Here is a 23,942-nt window from a genome sequence, read left to right as displayed (position 1 = left end):
GAGAAAAAATGTATTGTTTATTGGGTCCCACCAATTAAAATAGGAATAAAAACTTACTAAAAATAGATAGGCCTTGAGTTGGTGGACGGACCAAAAAAGAAAGTAGGCCTTGAATTAGTGGACGGATGGAGTATTAATAATTATGTGTTGATAGTCGCACATGGCAAACTAAGTAGTTGTAGTAAAACTTATTTATGCTCCTATATATTCCTAGTAGGTCTTTTGTATTTATAATCTTAAATTAATAATTTCAAGGGTTGAATATGTTTCCTATATTTTATGAATTTTATGAGGTTGGTAAATAAATTTATGAATTTTGATGATTTTTAGAATTTATCAATGAATAATATTTGTGTCAAATCTAAACAAACGATGTGGTTTCGGAAATCCGAAAAATTGGAGCTATGATATCTAAAAATTCTAAAGCCACGTCAATTTCGATTTAGCTGGAAACGAAGTAAAATTTGAAGATTATCAAAATTCAAATATTTATTCATCAATTTTTTAAAATATGAAATAATCAAAGTTAACTAATAATGTATAAATTTATAACTAATCAACCCTTATTCCAATGCTTTTATCCGAAATTAATGTCATTTTTTTTGGTTTGGGGATTATAGAAGTTTTTTTTTTAGGGGTGGGGATTATAGAAGTTAGGTTTAGAAAAAGGGATGAAACCAGCTGGTTGACGTGTAAAGGCAGCAATGCCACGCGTGTGTATTTGGTTGGTAGTCACGTGAGTCGTGAGGAGTATGTGGTGGTCGGTGCTCTCATTTATCTTCCTTGGTCCACATTTGCATGTATTACTACTCCGTTTCATTATAAATGTCTTGTTACTTTTAGACACGAAAATTAATAAATATGTTAAAAGTAGATAAAATGAATTAGTGAAAATTATTTAAATATTATGTAGAGAGATAATATATTGTCAAAAAAGAAATGAGATATTTATAATGATACGTCACATTATAGAAAGTGAGACATTTGTAATGAGATGGAGGGAGTACTACTTTTATGTATTAGTAGTACTCCTCTCGTCTTTATAAAAAATATCAATTTTTAAATGACACGAATTTTAATAAAATAATTGAATGAGCTATGAGCGAAGTAAGAATCTTACTTTATTGTAAATGAAAAACTTATAAAAAATAGACTGGATACATTTTATGATAACGTACGAAAATAGCGAATCGGATATATTTTATGACGGAGGGGGTATCATATTTGCAATGGAAGCTTTATTTTCTTTTTTAAATACAAAAGGTCATTTTTTTCCCAGTTGAGAAACTGGAGATTAGAATTCCTGTCGTTAAATTTTTAAAATAAGAGGAATACTATTAAACTTAACTTTTCAATTTTTTAAGGGGTTAATTATTAAAAATTTAGGAACTTGGACTCAATTTGGTTTTTTGAAACGTTTGATGAATTGTTATACTTATTAACATTAATTTTTAATTTATAGTCAAATATGCATGTTCAATTTCATTCAACAATCAAAAATTAACTTGGCATGATTTATTTTTCACGTGGCTAAATATTTGACACATATTCATCACATATAAGTGATATCGCTAACAAAACAACATTAGAGCATTCACAGCTAAAGGGGCTCTTAGGTGGTCCTCATTCCTTAAGAGCCACTTCCTCATATTGGTGCTCTTTCAAATCAAACTCTCTAATTTTTTGTTATCTTTAATTTAAATGCATTTATAGATTAAATTAAATATTAAATTTAACAACAAATTTTTTATTAAAATTAAAATTAAATCTTACATTAATTTAAAAAAAATACAATAATAAAGAATGATTAAAAATATGGAGTATTAAAAATAAAATAGATTAAAAAATAGATTAAGAAAAAATCATGTGACCATTTCAGCCAAAGGACTCCTTCAAAAAAAATAAAATGAATCCCTCAATTTAAGTCACTAAAAGTAAATTATAGGTTTTTAATTTTTAATTGATGCGTCGCCTACATGCACCACACCCTCTCTCCTCGCGCACAGCTCCACACCGCGTCTCGCGTCCCCCATTATCGGTATGAATACTCTTATATGTATATTGAAATCTTAATAATATCATTTAGAATAACATTATTACGAAGAATGCTTAATTACTAGTTCGAAAGGCGTTAGACCTTAATACTTATATTGTGTTTCATGGGTGATAATACGATTAGTACGAATGATCACTAAAATGCATGCAATATTAAATATTAATTAAAACAGTGTAATTGTAGCATATATAATATAACAAGCAGAGTATCATATTCATTGAGATTGATGAAACAAAAACATAACGAATAATTCCACATAGAGACCCAATTAATATTCAGGCACACAAAGAAGGTAGTTCTCTAAACACTAAACAAACAACTAAATAAAAACAAAGAGATAAAACTTAAGAAAAAAAGACTGACTCACGGGAATATAATGACGTCAATTAAATCTATATATGTAGTCAGCATATTAATCCAATTACCAATTTAATCAAACTCTAATTAAATATCACTCAATTATATCCATACATTCTCTCACTAGCAGTTTATGAAAGTTGATTAGTAAATTCTCTATCTCCTATGAAGACTCGAGAAAATATATCAACTCCAAAGGGCACACAATGAATTGCTTCCTATAACACACCCATCTATTATTAGGACTTTGGTATAATTATATCATTTATTCCTGAATCAATTGAACAATTATCACAACAAAGTTTCAAATCGAACAACTACACGTACAAAATAGCGATCAAGTACTTCACAAGGAACAAACATCAGAAATCCTAAATCATAAACTGGAAGACAAATGGAATTAATAAATCAAACACATAAATTCAATAAAACATACAAACTAGAAAAATTAGAAATTAAACCAGCTAGACATAATTAAATAAACACAGATAAAATTGAAAAAAAAAACAATGAAATTAAATAAATAAAACCCAGAGACGAATCTACGATGAATAACTTGAATCTAGAAGAAATTATTGTAGAAAATAAATCTAAGCTCTAAAATTAAAAACAATAAAAACTAAAACTTAAGAATATGATCTGAAACCCTTAAAAAGTGAAAAAAAAATACCTATATATAGACGCATGGAAAAAACATAATGTAAAATTAAAAAATATACTGAAAAACTCATCTATACATATATAAAAGCTGGTCCGTTTAGGCATAAAATTTTCCCGCCTTTTTACTCAATTTATATTTGGAAGGTTTGACTAACTTATAGAATGATTTATATATATAGTATAATTCTTACTCTTAATTAAATTTACATTAAACTGAACGTCATTTATTCCTATATATGGAATTAAATTTATATGTAAAAACTTGTAGATCACCAATTTCAATCTTTGGTGAAAAATAGTCGCTCAATAAATACAATTCATAATATAAATACATATAAATTGCATGGGCACAAATTTGATTAATTAAAATGTACATGATTTATAAAAAATCTTAAATGGGGTGAGATATGTATACCACCTCTTGTTCCACGTGGAAATAAACTAGGGGGTGGAGGCTCTTTTTTCAAAATCTTAATGGGATAAAAATCATTCTTTTATAGTCATAATATAGTATAATTACATGTATTTAAACAAAAAATCTATAATCTATATACAAAAATGCATATATTCCGATTATCCTAATTTGCGGCATTTGAATTAAGGAAAAAATTATCTAAGGAGTAATGAATGTTTCGTGAAATGAGTAATTTGACAACATTCCATATATATCTGAAAAAATGCAGCAATTATTTATTCTCATTAGATCAAAATTAATCTCCATTGTCAAATAATCTTATTCAATACAATATATTAAATATATAAGTTTCATATATTTCTCCCATGAAACGTGCATCCCCGTGGCCTATATAAACTAAGTTTTTGTGTGAAAATTTTACTCAAGCTCACTTCTTCTTTTGATATTCATAATTGATAATCACAACCATGTAGATCATGTGGTCTTTAGTAAAAAATCTGCAATCAAATAATGTCAGATTCACAATGAAAGTGAAACTCGTGCGTGCATATAGCCGTTCATCGCAAAACACCTTAATGTTTTCAGCTATGAGTGTATTTTTCGTGATCGTGAGGTAAAAATTCTCTATTCACTAAACTATTACGTATTTAGATATTCTTACAACATTATTCCGTTTTTCTAATTTAGTTGTACTTTTCATATAGGGTGACAGCATCCATGCTACACTTGATCGCATGTTGATCCCCAAATTCAAATATATTTTGAAAGAAGATAGTGTTTATGCGATAAAAAAAAATTCGGTGATGCATGATAGAAACAAAAAGTATAGAACAACGACAAATGTCTACTGTATTAAATTTGTTAATAGTAGTCATATAACTGAAATATATGAAGAAGATTTTTCACGCCAACTATTCAACTTTAAAAGATTTGAAGAAGTGGCCTCCATTAATATTTTCAATGAACAAGCAAGTCAAGAACTATAAAATAGCCTCATATTAAAAAAAAAAAAAAACCATCATCCGAGCTATTTAGAAACTCTTTATGAAATTATCAATTTAGCTATTATCTGAAATGATAGCCAATATATATTTTGTATTATGGACTAAGTTATGGTTTAAAAAAAAGACTAAAATATAAACAATAATATACGATTGGACTAATTTGGCTATTAGGACTATGAAATAGTGAAGCACGACTGCTCAATATTTTCATAAGTTGACTTTGCCCCATTACCCAACAAATCACACAAATTCGAAAATATCAGATGCATCTGAATACACAACTTAATTAGATTTTAGTAAATCTTCATTGTATTTTGTTAAAAAATAGATGCACGATCACACAAAAAGAGGATGAGTAATAGACATTTAAGTGGCACCTAAGATGCATTGAAACGACTTTCAAAGTCCGAAAAGAAAAGTTTAATAAAAGTTTCAATATTTATGCAGTTAAATTCGAAAGTTATAAATATGAATCATGATAATTTTGGTGTCAATAGTTGTCAAAATTCATAGTATAATTCATATATTATTGTATAATTTGATTTTGGAAGTTTTAGTTTTTCGTGGTTTTTAGTGATTTAGGATGAGGTATGCTCTTTGTTTAATTAGATTTGATAGAGATTATAACTTGTGTGATTAAATTATCTGAAGATCCAATAAAGGACATCGTTTCAAGTACTTATCTGTTCAATACCAACATTCATGACCTTTCTTATTTCAAAGATCGAGCAATACTTGCTCTTACTTTGGATGTAGTAGAACTCATAAATCAATACATGGTGTCTCTAAATTCTTCGGGGGAGCGAAGATATCTCAGTTCAGATAGCATATGCAAATCAGACTCAAGCAGTGACCTAACACTCCTGAGTTCTTGAATACATTAAAGTGTTCTGACATTCCAAATCATGAATTAGTTTTGAAGGTTGGCATTCATGTTATGTTGATGAGAAACATAGATCATTCCAATGGATTGTGCAATGGTACAAGATTGATCATTACAAGACTCGGTACACATGTTTTGGAAAAGAAAGTTCTCACAGACCATAATGCAAGGATGACATGTGTTAGGTCCGGAGGGTCTCGAATAGGTGTATGGGAGGGGGGAACACCTATAGGCTATTTTTAATCAAAATCAGAGGGATCTCAAGATAGAGATCAAAACGAAACTTTACACGCAAACTTAGACGCCTGTTAACTGAAAGGAGTTTTGACCAAATAGGGTTGACGACTGATACTGAAATACTCTTCAGTAAAGAGTTATCAGTTAAGTCACTGGAACTTAACTGATGCACGTTAAGGCTTCAATCGAGTTTGCAAAAACAGAGATGTTACAAGTCTTCCTGACTATCAGAGGATAGATCAGTCAGACTGATAACATACGCAGCGGAAAAACTATGTTTCGAAATAGCCTGTGTTGAGCACGTTGTTAATCTTAGGTTTCTCTTTGCATTTAATCAGTATTCAGTTTATCAAATGTAAGAGCACAAGTAGGAAAGTAAAACTGAAAACTGTAAATAACACAGAGATTTTTACGTGGTTCGAAAAACACTTCCTATATCCACGGTCGGTTGATCTGACCAATAACTTTACTCCGCAAGTGCTTAGCCGGGTGCACTGCAAACCGAAACTGTGTGCTTAGCCTGGTGCACACCACTGAATCAACTGAAGATCCAATCTTTAGTACTAACACTTCACTCGCGTTGGATTTCCCACTCCTAGCACGAACTGGCACTAGGATCTCACGGAGTCAGAGTACCTTCCTGAACTCCTTTTCAACTCAAACACTCGATTCTATCGGTCGAAGGGAGGTTTGAAATCTTGCCAACTAAACTTCAAAGAACAAGTTCTTTGGAGTTAGTTTTGACCTAGGCTCTAGGTAAGCAGGGGTTTGCCTAAAGTCTAAGAGAATGTATGTAATCAGCAGTGACTGATATTTGGCTTTGGTATTCTCTTCTTCGATTCAAGTTTTGGAGAGATTTAAGCTTTTGGCTGAAAAACAATTTTGGCAGAGTTTCAACTTATGTTGTTGAATCGGTGAAGATTGAAGTGATCCTCGAGCGCTATTTATAGGAGAGGTCTTGAGTAGATCCGTTGGCGAAGAACGTCTTCAAGATTTCTTCCGTTGGAGAGCTTTTTTAATTTGGGTTGAGGCTTCAATCTTCGAGGTTCCTTGTTTGGTGAGAACGGCTATATTGAAGAGCAGGAGATGCGACGTCTCTGATAAAGTAGCCACCACGAATGACCTCTGCAGAGAAAGGATGTAATACCCCGTTTCCCTGAGTTAAATTTAGAATTTATTTTCGAAATTTAGAAGTAAGATGATTCACGCCGGATATAAAAAAAAGAATTTATTTTAATTCCAACAAAAATGATTTACAAAAGCATTTGTAAATTTAGTAAATAAATTATATGCATTGCATATTTATTTAATTTAGCATTCAAGTATTTTCACGAGCTATTTATTTAGCGAACCCTGAACGATTATTACAGTTTTCATAGTACAACCTGGAAGACTTTTTATTTTATTTTATCTTATTTTATTTTATTTTTATTCCTACACCTACTCCCACCACTAACTCCTCTACTGCACATCACCAACTTCCCTACTGCAATACACCCACTACACCTACTCCTTTACAGGCATTCAAGCCATGCCTGCTTTACAGGCATTCAAGCCATGCCTTTACAGTCAGACTCCTCATCTGCAATACAACTATACATCAACCAAGTTTCTGCCTTTTTCCATTAGGCACAAATTAATTGATCACTCACCACATATCACTTCGCAAGAAAGAAACTCAGATTCATAAGTCTATACAAAATATATTCCAAGCTCATCTCCTTCAACAATCCAGAAACAAACAGACACCACCATCTCATTCAAGGTTTCAGCTTTGAACTCACTTTGATATTTCATTTTACAGTATGATTTAAACACACATTTCGCCTTATCTGTGCAAACTTCACCAAGCAAAAATCACAAGCATACACCCATTCATTGAGTCTCCCAAAAAAATGAACTTTACTATGAAAATAGATATGTATACATAATCTGTGCATATACATCAATGAAAGCATGATTTGTTTTAAAAATGAAAAGAAGAGTAAAAAAAAAAAAAAGTCTTGAAGCTTTAACTTTCTCTGTTCGAACTTGTTGTGTTGAGTCGGGAGGTGGACGGAGGCACGGCACGGCAGCGGCGCTGCTGTCGCCCGGCCACGGTGAGAGAGAGGGAGCTAGGGTTCAGGCGCAGCAGCGGCTCGTCGCTGTTGTAGCCGATCAGTCGGGAGTGAGGGAGAGGTGGTCTGGTCCGGGCACGATGGAGTAGCAGCGGAGGTGGAGCCTGTCGTGGTCGCCGTTGCTCCAGCGAGCTCCAGCGGCCGTGAGAGCAGTCGAGAGGGAGAGAGACTGGCGGCGGCAGCGAGCTGTTGTCGTCGGAAGGAGGAGGGAATCGGTGGTTTCAGGGAAGCTAGGTCAGGCGGCGGTGGCTGTTTCTGACTGCGGCGGCCGTGGGTTCTCCGCGGTTGCTGCTGCTTGGGAAGCCGGCGCTCTTCGCCGGGAAAAAGGAAGAAGGGGGATGGCGCGGCGTGTGTTGGTTTGTGAGGTGGGGGAAGAGTGAGAGGGAGACTTGAGGTCGAAGGGAAGGAGAGAGGAGGCGGAGCCGCCGGCCTCCGGGGACGGTGCTGCCGTCCGGTGGTGGCGGCGGGAGAGGCAGAGAGCGAGAGAGAGTGAGCGGCTGTGAGGAAGAGAGATGTGTGAGTGTGAGTCTGTGACCGATGGGGGAAGAAAAGGGGGGTGGGGATATTGGGCTAGGGTTGGGCTTGGGAGTTGGGTTTTGCAGATGGGCTATACTTTAATTTCACTTGGGCTGAGTAAGATTTTGGGTTTGAGGATTGGGCTGTGATGAGGAAGTGGGCCGATTTTAATTTAATTGGCTGATGGGCCTTGCTTTATTTTTTTTCAGTTGGGTCTCTTTTATTTAAAAGATGGGCTGCAGTATTCTATTAAGGTGTTGGGCCCTTTATTTAATTAAAACAGTTGGACCGATTTTAAAGAGGTTTTGGGCTTTGAATTTGGGCCGAGTATTTGGGCCGATTGTTATGAGTGATGGGCTTCGATTTTTAAATAGATTTGGGCTGCGATTTTTTTTTAAAAAAAAACTTGGGTCGATTTTAATTTTATTTAGCTGGGCCCGATTTATTTTATTCAGTCTGGGCCATTCATATTTTATTGAGTTGGGCCTCATCTTTTAAAATTATATGGGCTATTATTTATTTAAGCATGAGCTCTATTTCATCTATTTAAATGGCTTCCCTATTTTATTTAATTAGACTATTAATTAGTTTGATTAATTATTTTTAAAGACTTTGGATTGCCTTCAATTAATTAAATTAGGCTTTCTTATTTTTAATTAATTGAACTATTATTAGTTTGATTAATTTATTTAAAGGATAATTTTTATAATAATATTAAATTATTATTAAGTGCATATTTTAAGTAATTACTTATCATATGCTAAGCATGACATGACATTTCATTTGCATCATGAAATAAAAAGTATTTATGATTCAATTGGTTTTATTTATAATTCCAATTATTAAAGAAAGATGAGTAAGAATATTGTTGGTGTTCTTAACTCAAGAGAAATGTTTTTAATTATTTATTCATTAAAAACCCGGCTAAGTGAATCATAGAATGTTAAGCACTACACCATGACTTAAGATTAGATTCAAGGAGACCTATTAAGAATAGAATTTCTTGTAGGCTTTGTGGACCAAGGGGATTAGCACTGCTTTCCCAAGACAGGTTATGTGATTATGATCTTCAGGCTTTGCCTATCCAGGTGGGCATTACTTTTACTATACGTATATAGAGATCCCCTGCGTGCCGTAGGCCTCTTATACGAATATATGCATGAGATGATTTTAACTGTTAATTTCAGTTTATTATTATGCCTAAATGATAAATGATTCTTATGAAATGAAAATGAAATGTTCATGAAATGAAATGAAATGTTTATGAAATGATTGACTGCCAAAAATGTTTATGTTTTTATATGTATCCTATCTGTGTTGGTTCGCCAACTTTAAAGGAAATCCAATTGGGATCCTATGCTAGACAAAGGTCGCTAGCTAGGGTTAACGTGTACACTTATGGAGACCGCGAGTCGCTTGCGACCGGTCTTGGCGTCCGTGGTAAGGAGGCCTCCTTCCCGGCGCGTGACAGAAAGGAACAGATATGGATCATATGAAGGAAAATGATCGGCCGATCGACTTTATGAAAATGAAAGAAATATTTTAGTAAGCGCAGGACTTTCAAGAAAACCCCTGTGTGTTACTGTTGGCAGTTCAATTTATATATATGTATGCATGTTGTATTTTCGGCTATGCCCACTGAGTATTTTTATACTCAGCCCTGCATGTATTTCTAAATGTGCAGGTTGAGCAGTTGATGGAATGGAATGATGTTGAGCGGGTGTTCCTTTGACATTTCAAGAAATGTAACCTTGAGTATACATCTTCATATGTATATCTCACACGTTTTCCGCTGCAAAACACTTTGATTAGGATAACTCTATATTATGAAGTTGTTACACGTGTTATTGGGTAAACCACCTTAATCAGTTCTCTTTTATGTGTATGTTTTATAAGTATCCAAATGATCATATATGATCCTAGCTTTTTATCTATAAGTGATATTTTCATATACTTTAATGTTAAGTAATTGTCCATTTCCATTTCTTATTGTTCATCCCAAGTCATAACCCCTGTTAACCCGTCATTGGGATAGTGGGCTGTGACAGAGTGGTATCAGAGCGGTTCGTTCGCTCTGGCCCTAGAAACCTTATTCTAAAGAGTTGAGTTTAGTTTGATTCTTTATACTTACATGGGTTCATATGGCACCGCTCAACACTCCATTGCATCGTGCTCAATCAAGGAAAGAAGGTAACTGCGGTTTCAACGTTTTAAAGATGTTAATGTTCTAAAATGCTTCATGAATATGTTTATGTGAAGAGCATGTTATGATGAAATGTTGAATGTTTTGCCTTTCATGGCATATTTTCGCAGTCTATGATGTTATGATCAGATGAATGATAGAAAAGTGACATATGTTTTCCCAGAGAACATAGATTGCTATAAGATGCATGATCACAATTTCAAAAGAACATAGACTACTAGATTAGTAGGATATCTCTACAATCTAGATTCTTAAGGTAATGATTTAGAAGAATGAAAGAGAACTTAGAACGTCTCAGCTCCCTTAAGAAAATGATGGTTCTTTTGAACTACAAAGATGAATGGAAAGATATGTACGAGGTAAAGGAAAAACACAGAATGACGATACGCGACGAATTCAAGGTAAACGTTGCATCAAAGGTTGAACCATAGTCTCTACGTTCAAATGTTCAAGTACGACGGAATATCAAATCGACTTTTGTTACAGGATAGATTTTATGAATAGAGTATTTTGCCTGTGTACGTATGTCTGTGTGTATATGTCTCAAGAGAGGTTTGGGGTTTGAGATCAATAGGATAGGGAACCTTAAGATAAGTTTAGTTGTCATGATGAACTTATGCTATGTTATGTATAGTATGTTCATGGCTCTCCAAGTTCGGGACGATGTTTCCCGTGTGACTGGGAGGTGATGATGTTGGACCTGGCCAGTCCACATGATCCAAATCTCAGTAGACGTCTTTTGGGTTGAAAACCCATGTGTTTCAACTTTCGGTTGAAAAACCAGATGGGTTCTTACTCGAGGTCATTTTGTTCGACCTAGTAGTTAATCATTTCATACCCTCTGGTCATTCTTTTGACTCTCTTGAACAATTTCTACAACACCTTGCTTTGATATTGTGTTGAGTTTGAGCCTTGCAACTCGTGAGTTGTCATAATAGATCCCCTTGTTTGATAAGACCAAGAAATGTTAGTCTACCGATGTAGTATACTACCCAAACTATGACTTCATATAATTGTGTCTCATTGTGATTGGTTGAGATTAGTTTTTGTCCTATAAATGATATCGACCACTCATTATGATAGAAATTCAGAGTTCTAGCTAAGACTGTAATATAGTGTTCGAGTACGAGGACTTAAGTTAATTGGTCTATGATAGTTTTAAGATATATTCATAAAAAAAAGTGTTATGCATGTGATAGGTAACAAGAAATGGGTTGATGACCATTTTGGTCTTTGGAAAATAGGATACTCCGTAGATGAGCCCTAGGAATGAGGTAGGAGCAAAATGAACCGCCGAAAAAGGACGAGGGAACTTATTCTCAAGTAAATCTCGTGTATATAAATTGGAATTAGGAATCCAATTGATATGAGGAGAGACCCGAATCTATTCTAGATCGGAAAGTTAAAGTACTAAGGAATAAGTCGATACCCTTAGTAATAGTTCTTTGGAAGCACTATGATCAAGAAAAGGCGATGTGGGAACTCGATTCTAGCATGAATGAGAAGTACCCAGAATTATTTTCTGTGGTACAAATTTCGTGACGAAACTTCTTTTAAAGTGGATAGTATGTCATACCCCGACTTTTAATCCCTGATTAAGGGCTTAATTATTAATAATTAGGATTCGGCATCCATTTATAATAAAAACTGGTTTGATTTATCTGATATGATTTAATCATTATATATGTGTTTTAATGTGCTTAGTTAAAGGAAAATTTTTATAAATGTGGTGCATAAGTTTTAATTGGTGAGTTAAGTGTATTTATATGAGCCACATGAATTTTAAATTATGCATGAAGTCATGAATTTTATCTAAATTTGATAAGTACATGTAACACCCCGTACTTTTCCCTATGTTGTGAGATAGTGTCTTAACACTATTGAGAATACTGAGATGTCAGAGAGATTGACTGTCCTATTAAGAAAATAGGAATAATGAGTTGGAAATAGAGTCGAGAAAGAAAGAGTGAAAAACATTGATAAAAAAAAAAATCGGTCGGAGAGACGTCTAGTTTGTCTGTGTTTGCCGACTGCTTTGACGTGATATTATGTGAAATTACGTGACTGATTGATTATGTGAGTTTTGTTACGTATGTCATTGTGAGCAAGTTATTATGATTTTTATATGAGGATATTAGCACTTGGAATTTTAATTAAGTTTCTAAAGCAAGTACAGTTTATTTTTATCGAGAAATCAAAGAATGCCGGTTAATGAAAATATTTCCAAGCATATATTTTGTTTTAAAATTATTTTTCCTAAGAGAGGAATATTATAATTGAGTGAGTGCACTAATATTAGTGCTATAATTATTTTATGTGGTCACATGAATAATTATGTATTGGTATTTTATTAATTAGTACATTTCCATAGTTTTTGTGATTTATTTTTGATCACCCTTCTCACACTATTACTTTAATTTCCCTACCATGTGACTAAATACCACAATTTGCCAAGTGTAGAGATTATTGAGAGAGTGTAGAGATTAGAGAGAGAGAGATCAAGGCATTAATTGCCAATATTTCCTTAAGATTACAAAATCCTCTTTAAAGATCACAAGATCATTTACAATCTTGCAAAATCATCTCTCACTACTCACTCATCATTTTCGACCAACACCTCTCTCCCTCTTTCTCTCACTTTCCTCCATTTTCCTCCACTGAAGAGACCTTCGAAGCTTCCAAAAAAAAAAAAAAAAAAAAAAAAAAAAACTTTACAAAACACCTCAATCCACTCTAAAATCTTCCATAAACACATCCTAGCTACTTATATTCAAGAGAATCATTGAAGAAAGGCTTCCAAGCTAGAGTGAGAAAATGTGAGTTTTGGTGAGAAATTTGGGTAAGTGGTCATGTATTCCATAAATCTTGCTTGAATGATGTTGTATGAAGAAAGAAAATCACCTCTCCCTTGTTCTTAAAATTTTCAAAAAAAATGGGTCTTTACCCTTCAAAAATTTTCTTTTTCTTTCCTTGATTTGGGGGAAAAAAATGAGATCTATGTGGTGTTTGTTGATGATTGATGTGTGTTGTGAAAGTATATGCTTTGAGATGTGAAAGTCGATTGAGTTTAGTTTACAAAAAAAATTGGGAAATTGTGAGTCGATGATTTATATGATGATTGATGATTATTGAGTTAATATATATATGAATATCTTGATGATTAGCCATGAGATATAGATTTTTCTATTAGGTTAGTTTACCTAAAATTAGGATGTTGAGATCCTATGAATCAATTGATGTATTGATGATGGATTTGAGTTTATGAGATGATCTAGATGATTAATGATGGATGAGATTGAAGCTTGAGGTTGAGAAATGAAAAATGAAAAGTGTTAGTTTGAGGAAGAAGATGACATACATATGTATCTATATGTGATCTTGTTTTATGATGTTGATTTGTGCTAATTGGTAACCTAGGATGTTAGATCTATGATTTGATCAATAGGTTATACATGATTAGTGATATTTTCAAAAGAGTTTAGTTTAATAAAAATTAGGACTTTTTGCCTATGTGTTATTAAAGTGATTTTGGCTTAAGATATATGTATTTGAGCATGATATTAGTGTATAATTATATTTGAGTAAGTCTTTTGTTGGCTAAGAAAATTTTTGACTTAGTTTAGTTTGTATGAGTTTTTGAGTTTTCATATTTTGAGAAGTCGATGATTGATGAAATGAGGTCTAGTTGCTTTATGACCATTATGTGAAAGTTTGTCATGTTTTATTAAGAGTTTTATGATGATACATGAAGTTTCATTAGAGTTTAGTACATGATAAAAGGGAATCTATATGTGTATAATGATTTATATGATGAATGAGATCATGTTTGAATAATTGAGTAATTTTGATCATGAAAATGAGAAGAGAATTTTAATGATGCGTTCATTGAAACGTTTTACTAGAGATTTGAGGTTATGATGTAAGAAGAGAGTCAAGATTTGAGTATGATGAGCATTATAATGTGCTTGAATGTTTGTGAGTGTTATATGTGTTTAAAATGAGCTTTGATGAGTTTCCTTTAAGGAATGTTGGGTTGAGTATTTTAAGAGTTTGAGATGAGATTTTGGTGAATTTCGTAGGCCTACTGACCTACTGTGATCGACGGTTTTTCAATGTCAAAAAGCTTTGAAAATTTTATACCAAGTCTCTACATAAGTCTTGAGAACATCGGTAAAATTTCAAGTCATTTGGACTTCATTTACTATTTTTATAAAATACAAAACTGAAATTGCATATTACTACCGAGAGTTTCAGAGAGCAGGGGAAAGAGTCATTCATTTCAGTAGCTTCCTGTGTGATCTAGCTTTCCAAAATTTTATGGTATTAACCTTATTGTGTTAGCTAGATATCCACAAAATTTGAGCTCAGTTTGACAACATTTACTATTTTTCAAAAATCCAAGTTTTCGATTGCTCAAAACTGCCGAATATGGTAGACTGTAGTAAAACAGTCATATCTCCTACAATACTTGGAGTTTTTGACTCTACTTTTTTTATATGAAAATAGACTCGAAGACCTTTCTTTTGGTATGAGTCTCGAGTCCAGGAGGTGTCGGAGTAAGAACAGGTTAGATTTGAAAGTTGAGTCAGTGTAAAAACAGAGCATGTTTTGATAATGTTTGATTGTGTTTTCTTATATGCCTTATGTAATTGTGTTGTCTATGTGTTGAACGAGATTGAACGAGCCTTATATGAGAGATAAATCGAGACTTAGTACCATGATTTTCTTGAAACTTATCCTTGAACTTAAGGATTTGAGATGAGTGGAGAGTTTATATAGAGATGAGTAAAGAGATAGAATATGAGATAGAGCATGAGTTAAGGCTTTATGAAAATGGATTTTAAAAGGATTAAAATGTTTTAAATCAATTCATTTTTAATGGAGTTTAAAATGCTTATTTAAGTCATTTATAAATGAATAATGAGAAATGCGTAAAGAAGTTCGTAAATGAATCGCGGCATGAGATTTTCAATTTCCCTAGTAAACTAGGGAGATATTATGAATGAACAAGCAATGAACGAGATTCTCACCACCGAGTCACTACAACAATTGGAGAAGGAAAAAGTTCACGCACAAACAAGATATGTATACCACCTCAAGATGGAGGTAAAGAAAAAGGAAATGGAAGGAAAGCACTAGAACTAAACTTAAGGTATAACCCAACCCCAAGGCTAGTAGGCTCAAGGTAAGAGAGTGAATGCTTTGGCTAAAGTGCCAGAAGCTACAGCAAGAATAAAGTTGGAACGCCACCACAATGGAAACTTAGAAACCCCATTAAATAATCATTTGGAAATGAGAAAATGAGTTTACATGGCAGAAGGAGTGCCATTAATCTTTAAGTGAAAGTTACCAAGATGATGAGAAAAGTTTGATGTTAGAATTTCCTAGTCAAATCTGAGAAGGTGACTTAGGACGAAGGAAACAATTAAGGTAGTTCACCACTTTACTAAGATGAAGTGGGTGAAAGAATGTTGTTAGGTCCTAAACTGGTCCAATAGATGATTGAGAAAGTCGACCACATCAAGCAAAGAAACAAAGAAACTCAAGATAGACAAAAGTCTTACGCCGATAAACGCCGATCGGAATTAGAATTTAATGTTGGGGATCGAGTTTTCCTCGAAGTCTCTCCCTCAAAGGGAGTTATACGTTTCGGAAAGAAGGGCAAGTTACGACCCCGTTATATAGGACCTTTTGAGATCCTAGATAAGTTAGGTCTTTGTAGCCTATAAGTTGGCTCTGCCACCAAGCATTGTGGATGTATACAATATGTATAGCACCTCGCAATTAAGAAAGCATGTGATTAAGCAAGATGAAGTAGTCCTAGTCAGGACCTAAGTTGTGATGAGAAATCAGTCCAGATACTTGATCGCAAGATTCAAGTTTTACGAGGCAATAATATTGTTTTCGTCATGTAGTGGAACCATCACAGGATGGAAAAGGCCACAAAAGAGATGAATGAAACGAATGACTAGTATCACAAGATAGAATACCAGATATGCAATTCCGAGGACGGAATTTTTATAAGGAGGGAGGAATGTAATACCCCGTTTCCCTGAGTTAAATTTAGAATTTATTTTCGAAATTTAGAAGTAAGATGATTCACGCCGGATATAAAAAAAAGAATTTATTTTAATTCCAACAAAAATGATTTACAAAAGCATTTGTAAATTTAGTAAATAAATTATATGCATTGCATATTTATTTAATTTAGCATTCAAGTATTTTCACGAGCTATTTATTTAGCGAACCCTGAACGATTATTACAGTTTTCATAGTACAACCTGGAAGACTTTTTATTTTATTTTATCTTATTTTATTTTATTTTTATTCCTACACCTACTCCCACCACTAACTCCTCTACTGCACATCACCAACTTCCCTACTGCAATACACCCACTACACCTACTCCTTTACAGGCATTCAAGCCATGCCTGCTTTACAGGCATTCAAGCCATGCCTTTACAGTCAGACTCCTCATCTGCAATACAACTATACATCAACCAAGTTTCTGCCTTTTTCCATTAGGCACAAATTAATTGATCACTCACCACATATCACTTCGCAAGAAAGAAACTCAGATTCATAAGTCTATACAAAATATATTCCAAGCTCATCTCCTTCAACAATCCAGAAACAAACAGACACCACCATCTCATTCAAGGTTTCAGCTTTGAACTCACTTTGATATTTCATTTTACAGTATGATTTAAACACACATTTCGCCTTATCTGTGCAAACTTCACCAAGCAAAAATCACAAGCATACACCCATTCATTGAGTCTCCCAAAAAAATGAACTTTACTATGAAAATAGATATGTATACATAATCTGTGCATATACATCAATGAAAGCATGATTTGTTTTAAAAATGAAAAGAAGAGTAAAAAAAAAAAAAAGTCTTGAAGCTTTAACTTTCTCTGTTCGAACTTGTTGTGTTGAGTCGGGAGGTGGACGGAGGCACGGCACGGCAGCGGCGCTGCTGTCGCCCGGCCACGGTGAGAGAGAGGGAGCTAGGGTTCAGGCGCAGCAGCGGCTCGTCGCTGTTGTAGCCGATCAGTCGGGAGTGAGGGAGAGGTGGTCTGGTCCGGGCACGATGGAGTAGCAGCGGAGGTGGAGCCTGTCGTGGTCGCCGTTGCTCCAGCGAGCTCCAGCGGCCGTGAGAGCAGTCGAGAGGGAGAGAGACTGGCGGCGGCAGCGAGCTGTTGTCGTCGGAAGGAGGAGGGAATCGGTGGTTTCAGGGAAGCTAGGTCAGGCGGCGGTGGCTGTTTCTGACTGCGGCGGCCGTGGGTTCTCCGCGGTTGCTGCTGCTTGGGAAGCCGGCGCTCTTCGCCGGGAAAAAGGAAGAAGGGGGATGGCGCGGCGTGTGTTGGTTTGTGAGGTGGGGGAAGAGTGAGAGGGAGACTTGAGGTCGAAGGGAAGGAGAGAGGAGGCGGAGCCGCCGGCCTCCGGGGACGGTGCTGCCGTCCGGTGGTGGCGGCGGGAGAGGCAGAGAGCGAGAGAGAGTGAGCGGCTGTGAGGAAGAGAGATGTGTGAGTGTGAGTCTGTGACCGATGGGGGAAGAAAAGGGGGGTGGGGATATTGGGCTAGGGTTGGGCTTGGGAGTTGGGTTTTGCAGATGGGCTATACTTTAATTTCACTTGGGCTGAGTAAGATTTTGGGTTTGAGGATTGGGCTGTGATGAGGAAGTGGGCCGATTTTAATTTAATTGGCTGATGGGCCTTGCTTTATTTTTTTTCAGTTGGGTCTCTTTTATTTAAAAGATGGGCTGCAGTATTCTATTAAGGTGTTGGGCCCTTTATTTAATTAAAACAGTTGGACCGATTTTAAAGAGGTTTTGGGCTTTGAATTTGGGCCGAGTATTTGGGCCGATTGTTATGAGTGATGGGCTTCGATTTTTAAATAGATTTGGGCTGCGATTTTTTTTTAAAAAAAAACTTGGGTCGATTTTAATTTTATTTAGCTGGGCCCGATTTATTTTATTCAGTCTGGGCCATTCATATTTTATTGAGTTGGGCCTCATCTTTTAAAATTATATGGGCTATTATTTATTTAAGCATGAGCTCTATTTCATCTATTTAAATGGCTTCCCTATTTTATTTAATTAGACTATTAATTAGTTTGATTAATTATTTTTAAAGACTTTGGATTGCCTTCAATTAATTAAATTAGGCTTTCTTATTTTTAATTAATTGAACTATTATTAGTTTGATTAATTTATTTAAAGGATAATTTTTATAATAATATTAAATTATTATTAAGTGCATATTTTAAGTAATTACTTATCATATGCTAAGCATGACATGACATTTCATTTGCATCATGAAATAAAAAGTATTTATGATTCAATTGGTTTTATTTATAATTCCAATTATTAAAGAAAGATGAGTAAGAATATTGTTGGTGTTCTTAACTCAAGAGAAATGTTTTTAATTATTTATTCATTAAAAACCCGGCTAAGTGAATCATAGAATGTTAAGCACTACACCATGACTTAAGATTAGATTCAAGGAGACCTATTAAGAATAGAATTTCTTGTAGGCTTTGTGGACCAAGGGGATTAGCACTGCTTTCCCAAGACAGGTTATGTGATTATGATCTTCAGGCTTTGCCTATCCAGGTGGGCATTACTTTTACTATACGTATATAGAGATCCCCTGCGTGCCGTAGGCCTCTTATACGAATATATGCATGAGATGATTTTAACTGTTAATTTCAGTTTATTATTATGCCTAAATGATAAATGATTCTTATGAAATGAAAATGAAATGTTCATGAAATGAAATGAAATGTTTATGAAATGATTGACTGCCAAAAATGTTTATGTTTTTATATGTATCCTATCTGTGTTGGTTCGCCAACTTTAAAGGAAATCCAATTGGGATCCTATGCTAGACAAAGGTCGCTAGCTAGGGTTAACGTGTACACTTATGGAGACCGCGAGTCGCTTGCGACCGGTCTTGGCGTCCGTGGTAAGGAGGCCTCCTTCCCGGCGCGTGACAGAAAGGAACAGATATGGATCATATGAAGGAAAATGATCGGCCGATCGACTTTATGAAAATGAAAGAAATATTTTAGTAAGCGCAGGACTTTCAAGAAAACCCCTGTGTGTTACTGTTGGCAGTTCAATTTATATATATGTATGCATGTTGTATTTTCGGCTATGCCCACTGAGTATTTTTATACTCAGCCCTGCATGTATTTCTAAATGTGCAGGTTGAGCAGTTGATGGAATGGAATGATGTTGAGCGGGTGTTCCTTTGACATTTCAAGAAATGTAACCTTGAGTATACATCTTCATATGTATATCTCACACGTTTTCCGCTGCAAAACACTTTGATTAGGATAACTCTATATTATGAAGTTGTTACACGTGTTATTGGGTAAACCACCTTAATCAGTTCTCTTTTATGTGTATGTTTTATAAGTATCCAAATGATCATATATGATCCTAGCTTTTTATCTATAAGTGATATTTTCATATACTTTAATGTTAAGTAATTGTCCATTTCCATTTCTTATTGTTCATCCCAAGTCATAACCCCTGTTAACCCGTCATTGGGATAGTGGGCTGTGACAAAGGATGATCCTGAGATCTCTGCATTTAATGCGACTGTACTTTTGGAGTACGTGGCTTCCTTTGAACATTGGAGGTTCAGTCCGAGGAAGAATATTTAACTGATACTTGACTTTAGTATCAGTCCGTTGAATCCACGTGGCACGCATTAAGTAATCAGTTCCGGACTGATTCTTCAACTGATACTTCAGTTGGTAACTTCAGTCTTCAGTCTTCAGTCCTTTGAATTGACACCAGTTGATCCAATACTTTCAAGTTTCAACGGCGACAGTTTCCTATTATTGTTTATTATGCAATGACTATAAACAAAAGTCAAGGTCAATCACTCTCTCATATGAGTTTGTTTTTGAAGAGATATGTTTTTAGTCACAGTCAGTTTATGTAGTTATTTCTAGAGTTACAAGTCGAAGGAGTCTGAAAAATGTTGTATATAAAAAAGTGTTTCAAAATTTATAATAATAAGATGACAAGCTCGCAATTGTCTTTTCATGTATTATTATTTTCATATTTATTTTCAAGTAATTTAAAATGTTAGTCTTAAATATATTTTAACAGTAATATAATTGGTATAACAGTTGTATGATAAAATATTTTAGTATATTTACATTAAAGATTATACAAAATTGTCCTTCAAAATGTTACAATAAAATGCCTATATTGTTCGATGTCTGAGTATAGATATCCTATGATCTTTTATGTAAAAATGGGGTATTTTAAAATAAGTTATGATATTTTTTTTATTATTTTATACTTTTATTTTAATTTTAATAACTTTCAACAAAAATATACTCATATTTCTTTTAAATAATTAATAAAACAGATAAAATTTTAACAATATATGTAACCCCGTGCATAGCACGGGTAAAACACTAGTTGAACTAAAAATTGGACATAATCGATGACCAATATTCCCATCAACCGCCATTTTCGTCCTCAAAATAGTGAAAAAAATGGCGGCCATTGTTCCAGTTGCCATTTTCATCAATTTTTCCAAAACAAATACTTTTCTTCTGTTCAAAAAAGACGCTCGTTGTTTTCGTCATTTTTTTCTTTGCAGAAACAGCTACATGCTGGGACATGTCGCCGTTTTTGTGCATGCGCGAGTTTCTTGTTTTAATCATATCTTTTTGTTTGAACTCTGATTTTCAATTCGTTTACACATACGAACTTATATCGAGATGAATTCAACTTTCATTCAAATAATTTTATCTAATTCAGTTTTAATATTTTTGAAAATTCCATCAAATACGAGAAAATATCACATTTCATAAGATAAAATAATTTAAGCACAAAGTAATTATTAAACACTCAATTTCCCACCAAAATTAACATTTTAAGAAAATTAAAAAGGGAATGAGACATTTGTATTGGGACGTCCCATTAAGGAAAGTGGGACATTACTATTGGGACGGAGGGATTACTACGTTACATCATTTTTTTTCAATCGGCGAAAAGGTTTGGATATATCTATTTTTTTTAGAATTACAAGGTATCTAATATAATACCTCCGTCCCGTAAGAGTGTATCACATATGGAATGGTTCGGGTTTTAAGAAAAAGTTGGTAGATAATGTGTTGAATGAAAATGAGTGGTTGTGGTTGAATTGATTGTGTGATTATGTAGAAATGAGTGGTTGTGGTTAAAAGGAGAATGTGGGGCTATGTCTCAAAATGGAAGTGATGCACTTTTATGAGACGACCGAAAATGAAAAATCTGATACTTTCTTACGAGACGGAGGAAGTATAATCAAATAAGTAACTTGCACGCAAGCGAGAGATCACTACCCATATAAAGATGAGAACACTACCACACAAACGTGTTGAAACTACTTGCACGCAGGCGAAATTTACTTTGTATGATAGACAAGATATGTATGATTGCATATTTTTATTTTCAACACCAAGATTTCTCCAATCATATTATTTCAATCTGATATAAATAAAAACAAAACTAGCTCAAATCATAAAATAATGCATAGACTTGAGATATTTTAAAATTCTAATCTACCTAAACAATAATAATAATAATAATAATAATAATAATAATAATAATAATAATAATAATAATAATAATAATAATAATAAAAATATGGGTGCTGTGGTTGGCCTCAGGCGGCGTTTCCTTCTTATTCTTCTTCTTCACTGGCGACAGCGACCGCCGTCGGTCACCGCCTCTTCTCTCTTTGACCTCCATCGCCGGCGGTGGCACGACCTTGTTGTCCGTCCGGCGGAGGGAAAGAAATGGTTGGCGATGGTCGTCCAGTCCGTCCAACTGTTGAGGCGTCGACGACGGTGGCACGAACACCGGAGTGAGGCAGCGTCGTCGTCTGTAAATCGGGCAGCAGTGTCTGCCGCTGAGCCAGAGAGAGAGAGGTGGGTGAGCTGTCATGGTTTGGGGCTAGGGTTTTCAGAGAGGGAAAAGGGAAATCCGGCAGTGGCTCTCCATTCGTCGGGGGAGCTGGGCAAGCGACGACGTTTATCTCTGGCGAAGAAGGTCAGAGAGAGAAGAGGCGGCGACCGACGACAGTCGTTGTCGCCGGTGAAGAAGAAGAAGAAGAAGGAAGCGCCGCCTGAGGCCAGCCACCGCACCCAGGACCAAATTCCCTCCTATCGATAGGGGTCCACCTTAATTAAAAATAAAAAAAATTATTTAATCTAACGGTGTTAACGTCTGTTAAGTGACAGAGGAGAAATTAGTTCGATTTTGCCACGTTGAGGTAGTAAACAATGCTTACCTTATCGATGAATTTGGTACTTTACCCTAAAAATATTAATTTTAATATTTTTATGTATCAATACCAATCGTCAAAGTAAACAATTAAAGGTATTATTTCTGTCAGCATAAACGCATCCACACGTTATTTAAGACGCTCCAAAGTGTTCGGCTCTGATTTCTACGGATTTGATAAATGATAGTACTATTAAGTGATTTAATCCAAGTTAATTAGGTGCAGAATGAATAATGCTGGGTGTGGTCAAGCAACATAAAATTTAATCAAAATGTAACTCTCCATTAGATTTAAATTCTTATAAATGGCCACTCGGATTTCGTGTCATAATATACTACTCCATTAATGAAGAGCCATATTTGACCTCGAATTAATTATTATAAAATTAAATTCTACATCCGCATCAGCTGCTGAATTGCATATGTTTTCAGTCATTTTTTTTAATTCAGTATTATTTTTTCTTCACTCGATTAAGCTCTCCTTTTGTATTACTAGTATTTTATTTCGCTTTCATGTAGTTTCGATTGCTAATTATTAATATTAAATATTTTTTTTTTCACTTGATTAAGTTCGCCTTTTGTATTAGTATTGTATTTCGCTTTCATGTAGTTTCCATTGCTAATTATTATGATCAATTATATAAGAGTTCATCTTCTGATCTTATGTAAAATTGAGTGTATGGGAGATTAATTTTGATCTGACCCGATTGAAAGCGCGGACGTGAGCACGATGTTGGTGAGGGGCAAGCGCTGGACTAGCAGAGCAGCGAGGGCACGGGCACGGGCGCGGGCGCGGGCGCGAAGTGGAGGGCGCGACAATGATGTACTTATTTTGGTCGAGTAATTATTGTTATAATAAAAAAAAAATATTGATAAAAAGAAAAGTAATGTTTCAAAAATAGTACCTTTTTTTAATGTCGATTTTTACTTTTCATCACAATAAAATTACTTTGAATAATTCATTTTTTTTAACCAATTCTGACTGGCAGAGCAGCGGAGGGTGCGGGCACGACTGCGGTGTAGTTATTTTGGTCAAATAATTATTATTATAACAAAAAGTAATTATTGATATAAAGAAAAGTAATCTTTCAAAACATTATTTTTCTTCATGTCGATTAGTACTTTTCATCACAATAATAATGACATTGAATTATTCAACCCTGACCCGCAACCTATGATAGATCCGCCCCAAC

At 34.6% G+C, this 23,942-nt stretch overlaps 2 long non-coding RNA genes across 3 annotated transcripts; both read left to right on the top strand.

Annotated features, from left to right (window-relative positions):
- Positions 1 to 8,551: 8,551 nt before the first annotated feature.
- LOC131011824 (uncharacterized) lies at positions 8,552 to 10,210 on the top strand. The gene is made up of 2 exons (XR_009097121.1): positions 8,552 to 9,333; positions 9,930 to 10,210. It is a non-coding gene; the product is annotated as an uncharacterized LOC131011824 (long non-coding RNA).
- Positions 10,211 to 16,810: 6,600 nt separating this feature from the next.
- On the top strand, positions 16,811 to 19,942 carry LOC131011823 (uncharacterized). Of its 2 annotated transcripts, XR_009097120.1 has the most exons (3): positions 16,811 to 17,109; positions 18,987 to 19,065; positions 19,662 to 19,942. It is a non-coding gene; the product is annotated as an uncharacterized LOC131011823 (long non-coding RNA). The 2 variants fall into 2 exon arrangements; XR_009097119.1 differs by lacking the exon at positions 16,811 to 17,109 and having other exon boundaries at positions 18,284 to 19,065.
- Positions 19,943 to 23,942: the final 4,000 nt, after the last annotated feature.

The sequence above is a fragment of the Salvia miltiorrhiza genome, chromosome 2, assembly GCF_028751815.1.
Source record: "Salvia miltiorrhiza cultivar Shanhuang (shh) chromosome 2, IMPLAD_Smil_shh, whole genome shotgun sequence".
Classification (NCBI taxonomy): Eukaryota; Viridiplantae; Streptophyta; class Magnoliopsida; order Lamiales; family Lamiaceae; genus Salvia; species Salvia miltiorrhiza.
Note: the sequence above shows the minus strand (reverse complement) of the source record. Positions and strands in the feature narration are given on the sequence as shown.